The following is a 19,471-nucleotide window of genomic DNA, read 5'->3' as shown; positions in this document are numbered from 1 at the left end:
CACTGACGATTTCCGAAATGGAACGTCCTATTCGTCTAGCTGCAGCTACCACTTCGCGTTCGAACAATCTTAATTCCCGTCGTGCGACCATAAATATGTCGGAACTCTTTTCACAAGAATCACCTGAGTGCAGATGACATCTCCGCCAACGTACAGCCCTTTTATACCTTGTGTGCGCGATACCACCGCCAACTGTAAATGTACATACCTCTCTCTCATGACTTTCTTCACCTCAATGTAAATTCACTACGAAAGAATTTCTGAAGTACCAAAAGAAATCAATGTTTGTAGTGCGGATGTCGTAGACTCAGGTGACATAAAAATAGAAAAGATGGAAACCTTCGTTTACTTTCGTTCCGCACTGACGTGCCACATAATTTTTGTTGCAACTTACCACGTGAAGCTATCGTTTTCTCAGTCCATAAGCGCGTAATAGGTATTATTTGCAGTCAGGTAGATATGTTCAAAGGACTAGGGATAATAACTACTGTTTCCCACTATAACTATGCCTAAATGATTTTCGCTATACTAAATATACCAGTTTTTCAGACAAACAGCTCTATCCATGGAATCAATAGCCGAAATAATCTAGTTGCAGAGTCCATTATCCGGGAACATACATTTTCAATAATGCTTCAGCAGCCATAAACAGTTAAGCTACTAATACAGTGCAAGTTAAGAGAACCCTAAGGGATTCATTGATGGTGATATTCTCTACTCCACTGTCGAATTTCTTAGCGAATATTAATTGGCGTATACATATTACATGCAAGACCACTTCTACATCTTCAGTGTAGTAATGTTGTTTGTACAATTGAATGTTGTAGCCACATATCTTGAAACGGAAAGCAATTTACAATATTGTAAAATTCATATTATACACTCCAATGTATGGACACATACGTGTTTGAGCCGAGTTTGGTATTAACTTTTAAATGACAAAATGTTTCAGCTTTTAACTTGTTCTTCATCCTTGCGAAATATTTTACTGAAGATCTGTGGAAGGAACATCAGCATACCTGTTTCTTACGAGAACTGTTAGGGGAAACGTCTTAAGCTGGACGGCTTGTCCGTTATCAAATCATCCATGTACATAAGTCTTGCATTACAACTAGACGTCCATTTAAGTTACTGAAGAAATCCATTTACGTGGCTGAAGCTACCCCTGAGGGTGCCCCACTCAATCGCACCACAATGTTTTACTTTCATCGTCATCCAGATAAATCGGCTTTGAACGTTCGTATGTGCTGAAGAAGTGCTTAAGGACCACAAACACAGGAGACCTAATACGAGAAGGACCGATAAGAATAGCTTGTCCTGTACCACAATGGTGGCAAAAAAATTACTTGAGCAGAGATGATAAAACTGAAAGTGACAACCAGATTAATGTCCAGCAGCTTTCTTAAACTACATAATCGAAATAGCTAGACCGTCACATCTTCCGATGGCGAGTCGGCCGTGTGCGTGTTAATATAGCACGGATGAAATGGCGCCAGGTTACCGTATCACTGTTCGAAAAAGAAATATATGCTATTCACGTCAGGCGGGAGGTATAGAAGTCCATTGTTCGACCAGCGGCGCTTTATAGCTTCGAGCGCCGGCTTGCCTCGTGGGAAGATGAGGAATGCCTTCACAAAATGGAGATGAAAATTTTATTTTATTGATGCAGCCATTTTATTACAGCCCACGGTCTGGATTTTCTAAAGCGGTTTCAACTGTAACTGCCACCACGAAGGGAAATGGCACACAAATTATTATAGTATTTTATTTTTAGATAATTTTAGCTTTTAACTTTGCTTGCCGCTGTGGTCGTTGTGAACAAGCGTCCGGTCGGACACGACACAGTCCATCCTTGTTGCGTGGAGGATCGTCATTTATCTTTTATCGAAGTAATGAGTGAGATATTAAGCTTTGTATGACTTAATCTGAACGAAGACATACACAATATTAGTTAGGTGATATGGGTTTTGCAACTGCTTAAGTTAGGAAATAGCTTAAATTGCGTACATGCGTTCCAACCTTTTGAATTACTTCATTTGCGCTTTCTGGAGATGAAGATGCTACGTTGGTAATGTGTTAGGCTTCTAGAACAGTGATGTTAGAAAGTGGATGGCAGTCGCAAAAATTGCTACAAAATGCAGAAACTATGTGTTCGATTGTTCGATGGACTACGCTGTTTGCTATGTTGTTTGCTGATGATGCCATGGAGTACGTTAAGATTTCGAAGTTGAGTGCCTGTAGGAAGATACAAGACGACCTAGACAAAATTTCCCGTTGGTGTGATGAATGGCAGCTAGCCCTAAATGTGGCAAAATGCAAGTTAATGCGGATGAGTAGGAAGAACAAACCTGTAATATTCGGATACTGTATTACTAGTGTCCAGCTTGACACAGTCAAGTCGTTTAAATGTCTCGGCGTAACGTTGCAAAGCCATGTGAGGTGGAACGATCGTGTGGGAACTGTGGTAGGGAAGGCAAACAGTCGACCTCGGTTTACTGGGAGACCGCATAGAGGACGCTGGTGCATCCTATTCTTGAGTACTGCTGGAGTGTTTGGGATCCGTAGCAGGTCGGATTGAAGGAAGACATCGAAGCACTTCAGAGAAGGGCTGCTAGATTTGTTACCGGTAGATTAGAACAAAACATGTTACGGAGATGCTTCGGGAACTCAAATGGGAATCCCTGGAGGGAATGCGGCGTTCTTTTCGGGAAACACTACTTCAGAAAATTTAGAGAACCGGCCTTTGAAGCTGACTGGTGAGCGATTCTGCTGCCGCCAACATACATCGCGCATAAGGACCACGAAGGTAAATTGGGGCTCACACGAGGGCGTACAGACAGTCGTTTTTCCATCGCTCTATTTGCGAGTGGAATAGGGCGGGAAATAACAAGTAGTGGTACAGGGTACCCTCCACCACGTACCTTCCGGTGACTTGCGGAGCATCTATGTAGATGTAGATGTAGGAGTGGTAGAGAGGTCTGATTGGCAGAGAGGGTTCTGCTGCGTGACTCGCAAGGCTCCCATTGACATCCTAACTAGCAGTAGCTTGGCAGGGTTAAGAATGATCAGACAGCCGTGAAATTTTCCGTAGATTTCTAGCAATGTGATTCTCCCATGGCTGTGTCGCAAACGCTGTGCAGGGTGGGGCTGCACTTTTACTTCCGTCCCAGCTGACATTGTTTCGGACTTCATCTGTTCTAGACGGACTGCCTTTTCTATAGCTTCGAGATCTGTTATCCCGTTGTGTATTTCATTTCCCCAGAACCCCCCCCCCCCCGCCCCCAAATAATATATAAGGTAAGGATGCCCCATTCGTCACATGGGGAGGTGCCCAATGAGAGACTAGCCAAGTCTACGACAGATCAAGAAGCGATAATTTTAATTTCATGACACTGCTATTTGCTGGTGATCAGCTTTTAATAGCAGAATCAGAAGAAAAGTTTCAAATTGCAGTACATTAGTTGAGTCAAACTGCCACAAAATATGGCAATTGAAACTACAGCAATGACATTTCAAGGATTGGAACCCATAATGGCCAAAATTGCTATAGATGGACAACTAACTGAACAAGTAAGAGAGCTTAAATGTCAAGGGTATGATTTTAAATTTCCAGGTCAGATGATAAAGAGCTAAAATTGACCAGATTCAGACATTTCTGTGGAACCATACGACACACATAAAAACATAGCATTAATTAAACTTTACAAAGTTATAGCCTTGGCTTTGCTGCTTTATGTTGGCGAATGTTGGACCCTAACAATTAATTAATTACGACGTAGCAAATCTTTCGCTTCGTAGCAGGATATTCATTACTGAATCATAAAAGAAACACCGTCGTTAATCATACTCTTCTAAAAATTGTAAACACATTACTCTGCCTTATAATGCAGAGGTATTTCTCCAAATCCTCAAACGTTAACGAAGTATCATGATTTTTCTTCATTCTGCCTTCCATTATTAAGTACAACGTCAGAATCGAGGTGTTTTAGTACTCCTTGCGACAAAATCTTAGATTTGCTAAAAGTACTCGCTTAGCATCTTCGCCTGCGTTTCTGTATTATGAAGACGCCAAATGTATTCACGTTACAATTTCTTCACAGAATATAATTAAGACTATTCTCGTTTTTAACCCGTCTGTAGTGAACGCTCCGTCTACGGCACATTAAACTTTAATCATCCTTCCTTCCTTTCTTCTTTTTAATGCCTTATACTGGGTACTACAGGGTGGTTATTGTCACTGATGTCATGACGTTCGCCAGTAGGAGAATGAATTTCTCAGTCTTCTCTGTTAGCTGTAAATGGCCCAAATTAATTTCTCAGCGCCAGACAGAGTTTATTAAAGTGCGTTTATATGGCCCATATTTTACGACAATATTCGGCCGCATTAGCGTTATTGTCAACATTTCTGAAAAGTAGCAGCAATTCACGGCAAGTTTCCGGTAAAGCCGGGCAATATTGCTGATGTAGCGGGCTGTTGCAGCTAGTTGCGGACATATTGTTTTCCACCAAGAGTGGAGAATAACTCGTATTGTAGGGCAATATCTATCTGTCTCTGGTCTGTAAATGCTTATCTCTCGCTGTCACATATGTTTTCTACTTCTCTCGCCAACAGCGTTGCTGCCCTCACGTGTCTGAGTGAAAACAATATCGGTTCACTTTCGTTGGGAAGTTTTCGCACGTGCGTATAGCCACCTGTTCAAATGGCTCTAAGCACTTAACATCTGAGGTCATCTGTCCCCTAGACTTAGAACTACTGAAACCTAACTAACCTAAGGACATCACACACATCCATGCCCGAGGCAGGATTCGAACCTGCGACCGTAGCAGTCCCGCGGTTCCGGACTGCAGCGCCAGAACCGCTAGACCACCGCGGCCGGCTCGGTCAACAGTAGCTGGTAATGTTGTAGTACACGTGGCTGCAATTCGTGTGGCAGCAATGTTGCCAAACAACACTGTCGGGATATATTGTCAGAAATATGCAATTTTTATCGTCACTGTAATCGTAGATTTAGAGACAAGCGAGTCGGTAGCATGCCCATACGCTGAAGACCAGTTTAGCAAGGCACTTTCTTTTATCACCTCAGTGGTGGCTTTAGGAAGAGCAGAATGTAATTAGTAGTGCCACTGGGATATGATTTTATTTCTTCAGACGTAGAACAACTAATGTAGTCTTCGGCGTGTATAGTATCATTTGACCATTCTTGATTGATCCTTCCGTCTGTCAGAACTCTATTGTACAAGGTGTATCGTGATGAATAGGAAAAACTGATTCGGGTGAACGTATACGGAAGCAATAACTTTCCAGTAAACACGACCCGCAGATGTGTCGTTTGCGAATTGCTTGGGAATATGTGTTTCGGAGCCGCCTCAGAATACATTATGAAATATTGTGCTAGTTAATACTAATACATTAGTAACGCAAAACTTTCCAGTAAATTCCCCATTTAACTGGTCTCAAACTTCACCCATGGCTGAAAGTTGTGAATGTCCTAGGAGGAGGTAGCTTACAAAACTCTCATTCGACTGATGCTGAATATTGCTCTGGGTCCCGCACCATACTGATGGAGGAAATAAAGAAGATTCAAACAAGAATAGTGAATTCTGTCACAGGTACGTTCAGTAATCGAGAAAAAGCGACCCACACATGCTAATCCTGTGGTATCATCCAAAGATCGCGGCGCCACACCGAAGTCGGCAACGCACATACTACAGATGTTACTGGCGTCTTGCTGCAATCCGCAATGACGGCTGAAAAAGACATTCCCCTTGTCTGAGCACAGCAGCACCCTCGCATGGAAGTCGATGTAGAGCCGAGCATATAGATGCGCTCCGCCACAGTTTCTGACCTCAGCTGAAGCAGTCAGCCGGACAGTGTGGCCGAGCGGTTCTAGGCGCTTCAGTCTGGAACCGCGCTACCGCTACGGTCGCAGGTTCGAATCCTGCCTCGGGCATGGATGTGTGTGGTGTCCTTAGGTTAGTTAGGTTTTATGTAGTTCTAAGTTCTAGGGCACTGACCTTAGATGTTAACTCCCATAGTGCTCAGAGCCATTTGAACAATTTTTTTTGAAGCAGTCAACATCATCAAGTAGGACTAGAGAGTTATTCAAGTTTCAGATGGAAATGTGCTTTTGTAAATGTTAAACGTTGTACTTCAAGAGAAAAGTTTGTTAATTAATGCATCGAGTGACGCTTTAATAGTCAATGACAGTTGTAAATTATCGACTACTGTGGCAAAGGATAGTATCGAGTTAAGTAAATCTTGTTTTTCATTCACGTAATAAAGTGAACTTATATTTCATGTGTTGTAATTCTAATGAGCCATCTCCCAGTGCACAACTCCGGATCTAAGATATTTCCGAACCGGGGCAAAAACCTGATAGTGAGGTCTCCCCTCCCACCTCCTCCTCCTCCACCTTTACCGTTTGAGATAGGATCTTAAAAATTTACAAAAAAAAAAAAAAATAGATTTTTCAAATATATGTTCATTTTATAGCGCACATATTTCTGAAGAGTTTGATATATGAAACATATATGTTCGATAAGATGTAAGAGGTGTTATTGGGTTTAAATTGTGCCAAAGTGCAGTGCCACGCCTCTTCGCAGAGCATTCTTCTATCGTATGTCAAAGTATTTCGCTCTGTGGCATTCAAACGTGTCTATTTTGTAATGGAAGCCATAAAATCTATATTAAGGGCAGTGGAAATTAAAATGTCCTATGGCGCTTCTCCTGTTCCCAGTCGGTTTGAAATCCTATTCCCCTTCGAAAAAAACGTACAATTAGTTCTTGGTGGGATTATTTGTGAGCGGGAGGATAAGGACCCTTCAGAAAATTTGCACTCTTTATAGCCTGTTACCTCATAACTTTCTCCTTTGTGTGACACAAAATTAAATATAGGAAATATAATAGCAATAAAGACAAAAGACAAGTAAGACAGTTCACATTTACTGTACTCAGTTCTTCAATCCTTACGTCTTACCTTTTTTTTTTTATCTAATCTTGCTACAACTTTACACGGCGTGTTTTCCTTTCTGCGGCGTGTTTACCTCATATAAGTTCGTCAAACGTTTTGCTATATGAAAAATGAAAATGTCTTTGTCTAATACTGAAAAAGAAGTTAATACGAATAGTACCCAAGACTGATGTGGTTTCTCGATTTCATTACGTCTATTTTGTCACTGTCTGCTAGATTGAAATAAGCCTTTCTAATATTGCAGCAATTGTAACACATGCCAAGTAAGTGAGACTGTGTTGTCACATGAGGTCATTTTTATCTATCTCATTTAGATAAATAACACGACAGAATATAATTCACGAGGTATCAATATCAAATGCCTTCTTGGCCTACTACAAGCAAAAAGTTTTATATTAGGGAATAGTTTCACATATAATTCATGTACTTCAGTTTGTCAGGCGTGAGATCGAAATGTGGCAGTAGTACGAAATTTTTATATAGTTTTGTAAATGTCATATTCTTCGATACAATCTGTGTGATGTCCGCGTTTCTCCTCCTTCCTCGTTCTAACAAACAATCTTGCTCTCACTAATTCTGTAACTATTCCTGCCACTGTCAAAACTTATTCTGTGGTTCACTTCTCTAACCCTGCCAGAATCACCGGTTCAGTTATCCCGCGTTTACTCTCCGGTTAGGCATTATTATGCGTTTATTGTCCGGTTAAGCGTTATTACGTGTTTGTAAACGCGTTTTCTGCTCTGTTCCTGGAATAGAAGTAAGCGGCTGCTGACCGGGGACTGTTCAACTGGCCTTTAGTAGAGTAGCTAACTCGAAAAAATTTTATGTCAAAATTTCATTTTCTTGGATACACCGGGAAGATAATATGCAATCTTTCTTACCTGTTATTTCTGCTAGTCGTTTATTTACACTTTGGTACCCTGAATCTATATAAAACTGGTTCAAATGGCTCTAAGCACTATGGGACTTAACATCTCAGGTGATCAGTCCCCTAAACTTAGAACTACTTAAACCTAGGTGACCTAGGACATCACACACATCGATGCCCGAGGCAGTACTCGAACTTGCGACCGTAGCAGCAGCGCAGTTCCGGACTGAAGCGCCCAAAACCACTCGGCCACAGCGGTCGGCTGAATCTATCGATTTCGCAAATAATTACAACAACGCTTATCAATCGTACACCCAATCAACGACATAAACAAACGGCGATTGGTATTTACCCGGTTTATTCGGTTCATCACTAGCCCCTTTTGTCTGTGGGAAAGTTTTTTAGCTCTAGATACGAAGGGGTTTCCCCTAACATAGACATCACGTACACTACGCACACATTCAAAAATTAACTTATGAATCGCTCAGAAATGAACTTAAAATGTGTTCGAAAATGATCAAAGACCAACAGGGATGCGTTTCAAAATCATATGAACAATCTGTAGACCAAAGTGCGCTGGACGCTAGGCGCTTTGTGAAACAAGGTTTTTTTCTTCAAGAATATGAATTTGGCGCCCCCTGAAAATTCCGCACCGGGCAGATATCCCGGTTTACATGGCCGGACGATTGTAGTTTCATCGTGTCATAACGTTTCCTACTCCCATGGCAGACGCTGCAAGAGCGCCTATATGCTTCAGGATATGGTTCACCGCTGAAATTCCGAGAACGCACGCTTCTATAAGGGCCAATCGATACAGCGCATCCTTCTACGCAGGTAAAAGCAGTGCGTTTTCTAGCTTACTCAGAGACTTATCAACTATCGTTCTTTCAGTGGAACAGTGAAGGTGGAAGTCACAACGGTATAGGTGTACGCTTCGACGCACACCATATGGTAACTTTCGGAGTGGATGCATGATGTGGTACATGCATATTTACGGGCATATTTTGTAAGACAACGTCAAATGCGCCATTATGATGTGGCAGGCCGCATCAAACCAGTCAGAAGGCTGATAACTCAAAAGCCCAAGATGGCCAAATCGAGTAGGCCCTGTATCCTGGCCTTCAAGATCACCTGACGTTCTCCGGATTTTCCTGTCCGGGGTTGCCGCAAAAGTGAAGTGTACGGGACTCCCATTAATACTGTTGAAGAATTAGTGCAGTGAATTTTATAGCCTTGTCAAGATCTACGAGACGATGCGCGGAGGGGGATGGGGGAGGGGGGGGGGGGGAGATGGATGGATGGAGAGGTTGTATGGGCGCATGACAGCAAGGTCTTCAACGCCCGCACAGTAACAGGTTGAGACGTGTGTCCAGAAAATACTCGGAACAGGAAGATAAAACAGAACGTAAAACGCAGGTAACAAGCTTGGAAAAAAGCGTGGAACGAAGCATGCCGTCAGCAGTAAAACACGGTCAACACAGGAAGAAAGTGGTAGAGGGAGCTAAAACAATATAGCAGATGAAAGTGGCTGGCTGACCGCAAGGAAAAGAGGGGGCGGGAGAGGGAAGGGGGATTTCAAATATTACGTGACTCACTGTAGAGACGAGTTTGTTACTGCATGCAAGTGTGAGAACATCTTGTGGAACATCTTCTTGAACAGGTACGCGTGTACAGTAGATTTTAACCTGGGATGAGCTGAAATAATGTTGCATTTCTTATTAAGAAGGGCCGTGGTTAAAATTTGAGCCTCGTTATTTGGAGGCTTAATCAAAAGGTTTACATTAAAAATACGTCAGTTCTAATTTCGACAATAATCTATTTGATAATGAAGTCGATAGCGGCTGGTAACCACATATTAACAATTGCATCACCAACTGCTCCCTTGCGAGCCCGTGTTTACTTGAACGTTTTTGCTACTACATTGCCGAAAAAAAATAGTACATCCTTTTAAAGCTGTCTGTAATTCACTCAAGATTGTTGCAATAGTGCATACGGAGTACATGAAATGATGACATTTACGGATCAATAGGATAAGCGGATCTGATGTAACAGGTATCGACCGATGCTGCAACACCCATAAAAGTACGTGGTGTAGGCTCTATGGGCGGCAGTGCAGGCGCTGACTCTTGTATCCAGATGGCGAATACTGTCCTGGGATACGTTACGCCACGCCTGGTCGACGTGTTCACATAGCTCTGTAATAATTGTTGGCTGACGAATCGCACGAGCCACTTCTCGTTCCATCGTATCCCACACGTGCTCGGTTGGAGACAAGTCCGGAAATCATGCTGGCCAGGGAAGTCGCTGCACGTCTTGCAGAGCTCGTTGAATTTCACAGGTAGTTTGTGGGCGAGCATTATCCTGTTGGAACAGCACATCACCTTCCTGTTGCAAAAACGGCAACAGAACGGCTCTAACAATATTCTGCACGTACCGAGCGCTGGTTAACGGCCCCTCCAGAAACATCAAACGTTAACGAGAGTTGTAGCTTATCGCGCCCCAGACCATAAGGCGTGCGGTGGGACGGGCAAACGACCATCACTTGCGTGCAGGCAGAATATGTTTTCATTCGTGAGATCACGACAAGCCATTCCAAGTGATCCTCTGACGGCAGCAGTGGCGCTGTGCACGTCGATGCTGTGGCGTGAGTGGAAGATGGGCTGGAGGTGTGCGTGCCCGTAGTCCCACCGCTAATAACCGCTTCGCAACAGTTCTTGTTGACACATCTAGGCTCACAAGACCTTATATCTGTGCTGTGTAGCTGAACGACCTGCCACTAGAGCCCTTACAATACGACGATCCTGGTGCGCGTCTGTCCTGCGTGGACGTCCGGAAACTCGTCTACTGGTGTGAGAATGTTCACGTGACCACTGATACTAGCCTTGTTGCAAAACTGTCGCAGTACGTGGAACTTATGCGGCCGTGTTCAGAAAGGACCATTCCGCCTTTCAGATGGCCACAATTTGACCCCTTTCGAACTCGCTCACTTGGCTGTAGGAAGCACGAGTGCGTCTGCATGGTACGGTTGCCTGCTTGCTTCACATGTTCGCACCACACTGACCCTTATGGCTGTGATCATTCACTGTTAAAGGGTAGACACAGATGGCGATCTGGTAGCTATGCCACTACGCTATCTATTGGCGGACGACGTCAGTACATCAACTATCTCCCAGGTGGCATATGCCGTCATCGGACCAAAATCAACATCGTCTTTCAAGATGCACAATTTTTTTTGTGGCTGTGTATTATCGTGTACTTTGCATGTGTGTCATTTTTCGGTATTCATTACGACACATTCTGTATATTGATTCGACAGTCTACGAGGAACAGGAGGTCGATTACTCAATCACCTGCGTCCTAGTACGTATTTGGCCCTCCACTATCTGTCGATAGGATTGTATTGTATTTGTCCGGTGTGTAATGCCTGGTTGCTGACCGTCCTATTGATTATCCCCACTAGGCAAGGTTGTGTGGCGACTGATACACTAAACTCGCATTCAGGAAGGGTGGAATTTAAATTTCTGCCTGACCATCCAATTAACACGAATGTCAGGATGGGTCCTTTGCTAAAGACATGGCCGAATTCCTTCCCGATTAGTGGGCTACCTGAGCTTGCCGTCCATCTCTAATTATTTTGCTGTCGATGGGAAACAAAGTTTAGTTCTCCCTTTCCTTCCCTCCTGGCTTTCCCAATTTTTTTTTTTTTGTAAAAACACCCACTTGAAAGCTGTCTGATATGTATATACAGCTGATTGTAGTGTTGTTCTAGGCGCTGCAGTCTGGAGCCGCGAGACCGCTACGGTCGCAGGTTCGAATCCTGCCTCGGGCATGGATGTGTGTGATGTCCTTAGGTTAGTTAGGTTCAAGTAGTTCTAAGTTCTAGGGGACTGATGACCTCAGATGTTAAGTCCCATAGTGCTCAGAGCCATTTGAACCATTTTTAACATGTGGAAGAATTCTTCAGTATTAAAGTCTGGAAAAATACAATAAAAATATACAAAAGGTCAATAGACAGCATATGACAATAAATATGAAGTATTGTAAGATATGAGTAAAAATGTTTAAATTAAACTATAAACTTGCAAATAATATTATGTATTTTTTACGTTACGTATTACAGAATCTGCTAAATCAACAAACTTAACCGAAGTACTTTATTTGAGTACCCAGTCTGCTAAAACCCGACTTTCAGGAACTCTTTCCATTTTACGGCTTTATGTTTTCCTGGGTAGTGGATGGTTTTTATATTTTCGTCTTCATGAATGGAAAACAGTGTAGTTCTAATTATCTGTTGGGGGCGTATGCGTGCAGAGCTGGACAGGTTAGAGGCTACATGTCAGACGACGCTTTTACTGCTCGCCAAGTTCTCAGAGCCTCGATATAACAGCGCCCATTTAAACCGGAGGTACTTGTGGACGTCGTGAAGCAGCTCGCCGCTGCGCCACAAGGCCAGTCAGCGGCGCGAACATAAAAATAGTCCTCAAAAGAACTGTCTGACCCCCGCTGCGTTTATGCACCAACGCTGTTCAGCTAGAAAGCCTGGTAATATTTTAGTTAGACGAGGAAGAAATTTTGCAGTATGCTTACAACCGACGACTTTTTACCGCTGGAAGGCGCCGTTAAGCTTGTACTGCAGCGCGGCAGCAGACGGCTCGTAACGTTGTTTATGGGGTCGTCGGCCCAAGACGGACATCGCTGACGCACGTCTCAGCTGTTCCGCACGCCTTTGTGCGCTCTCATCGGCCTTACACGTGAAACCTCACTTTCATGCTGCGCCACGCTGTAAGAACGACGCAAGGGGTACGACACTTTGTCCAGGCGGTCTTATTTCGACGACTCATACCTTACAAGAGAGCGTCCCCACCGCACCCCCCCTCAGATTTAGTTATGAGTTGGCACAGTGGATAGGCCTTGAAAAACTGAACACACAATCGAGAAAACAGGGAGAAGTTATGTGGATGTATGAAAAAAATAAGAAAAATATACAAGCTGAGCAGTCCATGTGCAAGATAGGCAACATCAAGGATAGCGTGAGCTCAGGAGCGCCGTGGTCCCGTGGTTAGCGTGAGCAGCTGCCGCACAAGAGGTTCTTAGTTCAAGTCTTCCCTCCAGTCAAAAGCTTAATTTTTTTTATTTTCAGACAATTATTATCTGTCCGTCCGTCCGATGCGAGGTAACTGCGCCGCAGCATGGGGACGCTAACACGTAAAAAAACATCGAAACACACGATCTCAGTCGACTACAGCGCACGGAAGACATATGCAGGATTTGACGGTCTACACACGAAAAAATTTGAAAACATTGAAAACATATGTTTTGACAGAGCACAGGGAAAACTGTGCTACTGTGAAACTGTTGCATTCATTTGTTGCAGTTTGTGTGACAAACTCTTATGTTTTCATCATTGTTTTGGGAATGATTATCACATCCACAAGAAAACCTAAATCGGGCAAGGTAGAAGAATCTTTTTACCCATTCGCCAAGTGTACAAGTTAGGTGGGTGACAACATATTCCTGTCATGTGTCGCACATGCTATCACCAGTGTCGTATAGAATATATCAGACGTGTTTTCCTGTGGAGGAATCGGTTGACCTATGACCTTGCGATCAAATGTTTTCGGTTCCCATTGGAGAGTCACGTCCTTTCGTCTACTAATCGCATGGTTTTGCGGTGCGGTCGCAAAACACAGACGCTAAACTTATTACAGTGAACAGAGACGTCAATGAACGAACGGACAGATCATAACTTTGCGAAAATAAAGAAACTTTTCACTCAGGGGAAGACTTGAACTAAGGACCTCTCGTTCCGCAGCCGCTCACGCTAACCACGGGACCACAGGGCTCATGAGCTCACACTGTCGATGATGTTGCCAATCTTGTTGCGCATGGACTACTCAGTTTGTTTATTTTGCTTATTTTTTCATAGTTCCACACAACTTCTTCCTGTTTTCTCGATTGATCTGTGATCAGATTTTCAAGGCCTATCCACTGTGCCAAATTATAGCTAAATCTGAGGGGGTTGCGATGGGGAGGTTCCCTTGTTAGAAGAACCATTTGATTACACAGCATTGACGCTAAACTTCCACAGGAAATTTCTAAATTTGCGAATAACAACACCTCCGTTATCTTAAACGGAGATTACAGGTATAGTTGATATGAATATTTTTTATAGCTAAGGCTTGTAATTTCCTGACCGAAATCCGCAGTTAGTTTCTGATCTGGCCATGACAGCAAATAATGGTTTTTCTATAAATTTTCGTGTGTCTCCGTACAGCTTCGCCGCATCGTAACGATGCATCAGTAGCAACTTGAATTGGGTGAATGTTTATTCGACTTTCTAAAGCTTGACATGTACTGTGAAGTTGATTTGACATCTTGTTACACGGCTGCATAGCCTACATCTCCTGAAATAAAGTTAGGAGCTGGGAGAATTGCTACAACGCTATCCTTACCAGCTTAGTGCAAAACAAAACATAAATAATCAATGTCCACTCAGTGAAATAATTCCTCAACAAGTTAGTCTGAAGACATTGCTTCCATTCAGCAACGAGTAAGATACTGAGGTCACAAAAGTCAAGAGATGCCTCCTAATATCGTGTCGGACCTCCTGTTGCCCGGCGTAGGGCAGCAACTCCACGTGGAATGGATTCAACAAGTCGTTGGAAATCCCATGCAGAAATAATGAGCCATGCTGCCTCTGTAACACTCCATAACTTCGTAAGCATTACCGGTGCAGGATTTTGTGCACGAACTGACCCTCTGGATTATGTCCCATAAATGTTCGATGAGATTCATGTCTGGGGATCTAGGTGGCCAAATCATTCGCTCGGATTGTCCAGAATGTTTTTCAAACCAATCGCGAACAATTGTGGCCCGGTGACATGACATCGTTGTTTGGAAACATGAAGTCCACGAATAGCTGCAAATGGTCTCCAAGTACCCGAATATAACCGTTTCCAGTCAATGATCGGCTCAGTCGGACCAGGGGACCTAGTCCAGTCTGTGTAAACACAGCCTCCACCATTATGGGGCCACCATCATCTTGCACTGTGCCATGTCAACACCTTGGGTCCATGACATCGTGAGGGCTGCATCACACTCCAACCTTAGCATCAGCTCTTATCAATCGGATCTCATCGAGACCAGGAGAAGCGCTCCAGGAGATGTGCTATTAGCAAAGGGAGCCGCGGCGGTCGTCTGCTCCCTCAGCTCTTACCAATCGGATCTCATCGATACGGTCATGAGCCCAGAAGAGGCGCTGCAAGCGATGTAGTATTGTAAGCAAAGGCACTTGCTAAGACCGTCTGCTCCCATAGCCCGTTAGGGCCAAATTTCGCCGTACTGTCCTAACGGATACGTTCGTTGTACGTCCCACATTGATTTCTGCGGTCATTTCACGCAGTGCTGCTTGTCTGTTAGCACGGACAGCTCTACGCAAACGTCGTTAAGTTAGCCACTGCGTTGTTCGTGCTGAGAGGTTGGTTGGTTGATTTGGGGGAGTAGACCAAAGAGCGAGGTCATCGGTCCCATCGGATTTGGGAGATGGGGAAGGTAGTCAGCTGCGCCCTTTCAAAGGAACCACCCTGAAGCGACTTAGGAAAATCACGGAAAACCTAAATCACGATGGCCGGACGCTGGTTTGAACCGTCGTCCTCTCGAATGCGAGTCCAATGTACTAACCACTGCGCCATCTCGCTCGGTCGTGGTGAGAGGTTGTGGTGTCACCGCCAGACACCACACTTGCTAGGTGGTAGCCTTTAAATCGGCCGCGGTCCGTTAGTATACGTCGGACCCGCGTGTCGCCACTATCAGTGATTGCAGACCGAGCGCCGCCACACGGCAGGTCTAGAGAGACGTCCTAGCACTCGCCCCAGTTGTACAGCCGACTTTGCTAGCGATGGTTCACTGACAAATTACGCTCTCATTTGCCGAGACGATAGTTAGCATAGCCTTAAGCTACGTCATTTGCTACGACCTAGCAAGGCGCCATTATCATTTTCTATTTATCTTGTGATGCAAGTAGCGTCAGACCGATGTTCACCAATTGTGGATTAAAGTTAAGTATTCCAACAGCTACGTACGTTATTGGCTATATTAATTACCCTGTCCAGTTCCAGACCTCAGCTTAAACGCGTGCCTTTCGGCTACCCGTCATTGTGGATTGGCTGTCTTGCCAGTCCACAACAGAGGTAATGCCTGAAATTTTGTATTCTCGGCGCAGTTTTGAAACTGTGGATCTCGGGTTACTGAATTCCCTAACGATTTCCTAAACGATTTCCTAAATGTAATGTTCCATGCGTCTAGCTCGAACTGTCACTCCGCATTCATTCCCATCGTGCGGCCCTAATCGGGTTGTATATCTTTTCCCATGAATCACCTGAGTGCGAATGACAGTTCCGTTAACGCACTGCTCTTTCATATCTTGTGTACGCGATACTTGCGCCCTCTGTAGGTTGCATGTCGCCATCCCATGATATTTGTCACCTCAGTGTAATGGTCCTTTTGTAAATTTTCCTGTGTCTTCATACAGCGTCGCCAAGTCGTAACGATGCATCAATTTGAATTATGTAAGTGTTCATTAGACTTCCTGCGTCCTGCATGTACTGTGAAGTTGATTTGACATTTGGTTTCAAGTCTGCAAGGCCTATACTTCCTTATTCATGTGTATGAATACGTCGAAAGAAATCTAAAAATTACGTACCATTTTTCACACAAACAAATACGTACAGAATTATCACTATTTTTATGTGGCTTGCAAACGACAAATGGAAAGAATACTAAACTAATTAACGTCCCATTATAAAAAAATTCGTGGTGAAGCTTCGTTCAGACGATGCACGTTGGTCACAAAATACTCGAAAAGTTTCAGCTATGAACGAAGCGGAACGAAGTCGTAACTTAGGAAACGCTATACTTCCTGTGAGTTTGGCAGGGAGAGCTACTTGTTGAATATAGTTGAACAAATGTGGAATGCGTGTCTTTGTACATAACCACCAAATATTGTAAACACAAATTTGGAATGTTCCCACCTTACGGTGCTGCACTACATGTGGCATGCAGTTTGTTTATAAAAATCGACGGGTTACTCTTGTAGTCGACAGTTCGATGTAATCGTAACCTCTTATGAAACCAATAACATATGCAAGTTAGACGGACAACGAAAGCAGTTGTTTATCCAATGATGGCGAATGATCTCCAAAATGGTTCCAATGGTTCTGAGCACTATGGGACTTAACATCTGAGGTCAGCAGTCCCCTAGAACTTAGAACTACTTAAACCTAACTAACCTAAGGACATCACACACATCCATACCCGAGGCAGAATTCGAACCTGCGACCGCCGCGTCAACTTCCTCAACATATAAAGAGTATGAACTAAACGGATCTCCATGGTTTTTCGTTGCGCGACTGTGAGTGACGATTGTCCAGTGGCTCATGCTCGCCTTAAGATGCCATTATAGTTCTAAACACATTGCTATCCTGTTCATTCTAAACACATTGCTATGTTGTTCATATCTTTTGTGCCAGCACGCACTACTTCATCAAACAGCTCCTTAGTAAGGAGACTCAATGGACCGCATTAAGTACACCAAACAAAAAACAAAAAAAACAAAAAAAATCTCTGACAGTATCAAGCACCTCAATGGATGATAGTTGTTACCATCCTCCACCGAGCAAGGTGGCGCAGTGGTAAAGGTGATAGTCTCACAAGCATGAGAACCAAGATTCGACTCCTCTTTTGGTCATACCGATTCAGGGTTACCTCTTTGTCGCTAAATCGGTTAACGCTAATGGCGGAATTGATCCTGTCAATATGAGACACACAGTTTCCTAACGGATTCCAGTTAGAAACGGTAACGATCTTGGAAATATCGATAATTTATAAATAATGTCGATATTCATTGATCTATATTGTACTGTCGATATATCGACATTATTTATGCTTTTCTCCAAAGTATCCGGCTTTAATAATTCTGTTTATTGGGTCTGATTGCAATTAATCACTGTTTTTCACGCATCCTGTCAAATAAACCTAACAAAACGAAGATTCATTAAGTATTTCAAGTCTTACACTCATGTATGACACTCCGCTTAGCTGGTAAACAAGTAAATTTTCTTTAATGAATTCATTTTGACTTTTGTCAGTCTAGATACTTTACATCTACGTAGACGTTGAACGACTGAGATAACTGACGTTGTTTTTGAAACTGTGCGGCTGGTGAATTCCCTTACTGTACGCATGAACCCATCGACATGTTAACTGCCCAACTTTGTTGTCTGGTGCGTGTGGATGCGCGCGTATGTGTGTGTGTGTGTGTGTGTGTGTGTGTGTGTGTGTGTGTGTGTGTCTGCTGTATTGATTTGGAGTGTGGTGCAAGTTACTAAGCTACTGTAGTGAGGCAGTCATCTGTCTCAAACCTAATAACTAATATGAATCACACTTCAGTATGAAAAAAATCCAATATACTGAAAATATAGGTATTTTACATCCAATAATGGTCAGCTTCGATATAACTAAGATAATTTATCGCAAAGTCGACATATCGATACTTCTGAAAAAATAGCCATCTTTAATCCTAGTCCACTCCAAGCATTAGGTCTGTCTCTAATGACACCATCGTAGATAGGATGTCAAACACTAATCTTCCTACCCAATCTCCAGTGTATCGGTTATACTCCTAGACGTACTTGAAACAAAGAAAGTGACGGGTAAATGAAATCTCAATTAAGAAGACATGGAAATATCTTAATCTACACACTTTTCATCGTATTTGAACTGGTGGTTGTGGTAACAATTGCTAAGTGGGGACCAGTGTCTCTTTTTTTTGGGTCATCAGTCCTCTTTTCATGCAGCTCGCCATATCTTACTCTCGTGTGCCAAGCTCTTCACCCCACTGTAGCACTTACACACACCGTCCTGATTATTTGACAGCTTACATCTACTTTCCTGAGAATTGGATGCAATCCAATCTCGGTCTTACTTTACAGTTATTACCCTCTTCAGCTCCCTCTAGTATCATGGAAGTTATTCCTGATGTCTTAACACATGTCGTATTATCCTGTCCCTTCTTCTTATCAGCGTTCTTCACACTGTATTGTATTGTATGTTAACTGGGGACCTAGAAACGACGGAGAGGCTCCGTCCCCGCCGCAGCCGCAGTGGTCGACAACCCCACGACGACTACCGCAGTCCACTTCACCCCTCAGCCGCCCCACACGGAACACAGGGTTATTGTGCGGTTCGCCCCCCGGTGGACCCTCCCAGGGAACGTCTCACACCAGACGAGTGTAACCCCTATGTTTGTGTGGTAGAGTAATGGTGGTGTACACATACGTGGAGAACTTGTTTGCGCAGCAATCGCCGACATAGTGTAGCTGAGGCGGAATAAGGGGAACCAGCCCGCATTCGCCGAGGCAGATGGAAAACCGCCTAAAAACCATCCACAGACTGGCCGGCTCACGGGGCCTCGACACAGGTCCGCCGGGCGTATTCGTGCCGGGGACCAGGCGTTCCCTCCCACTCCAGAAAGCTGTGCGTTAGATCGCTTGGCTAACCGGGCGGGCGCGTTCCTCACATACTTTTCTCTTCGCCTATTCTGCAGAAACCCTCCTCGTGTCTTACCTTATCAGCC

The 19,471-nt window shown here is 43.8% G+C and overlaps 1 protein-coding gene across 2 annotated transcripts in view; it reads right to left on the bottom strand.

Moving 5' to 3' along the window:
* Positions 1 to 19,471, bottom strand: part of LOC124605346 (collagen alpha-1(XVIII) chain-like) — a 650,709-nt gene that overhangs the window by 241,410 nt on the left and 389,828 nt on the right. The gene's annotated exons all lie outside the window — the stretch shown is intronic.

Source organism: Schistocerca americana, chromosome 3, assembly GCF_021461395.2.
Source record: "Schistocerca americana isolate TAMUIC-IGC-003095 chromosome 3, iqSchAmer2.1, whole genome shotgun sequence".
Lineage (NCBI taxonomy): Eukaryota > Metazoa > Arthropoda > Insecta > Orthoptera > Acrididae > Schistocerca > Schistocerca americana.
The sequence above is the reverse complement of the archived record's forward strand: the minus strand, read 5'-3'. Positions and strand labels throughout refer to the sequence as shown.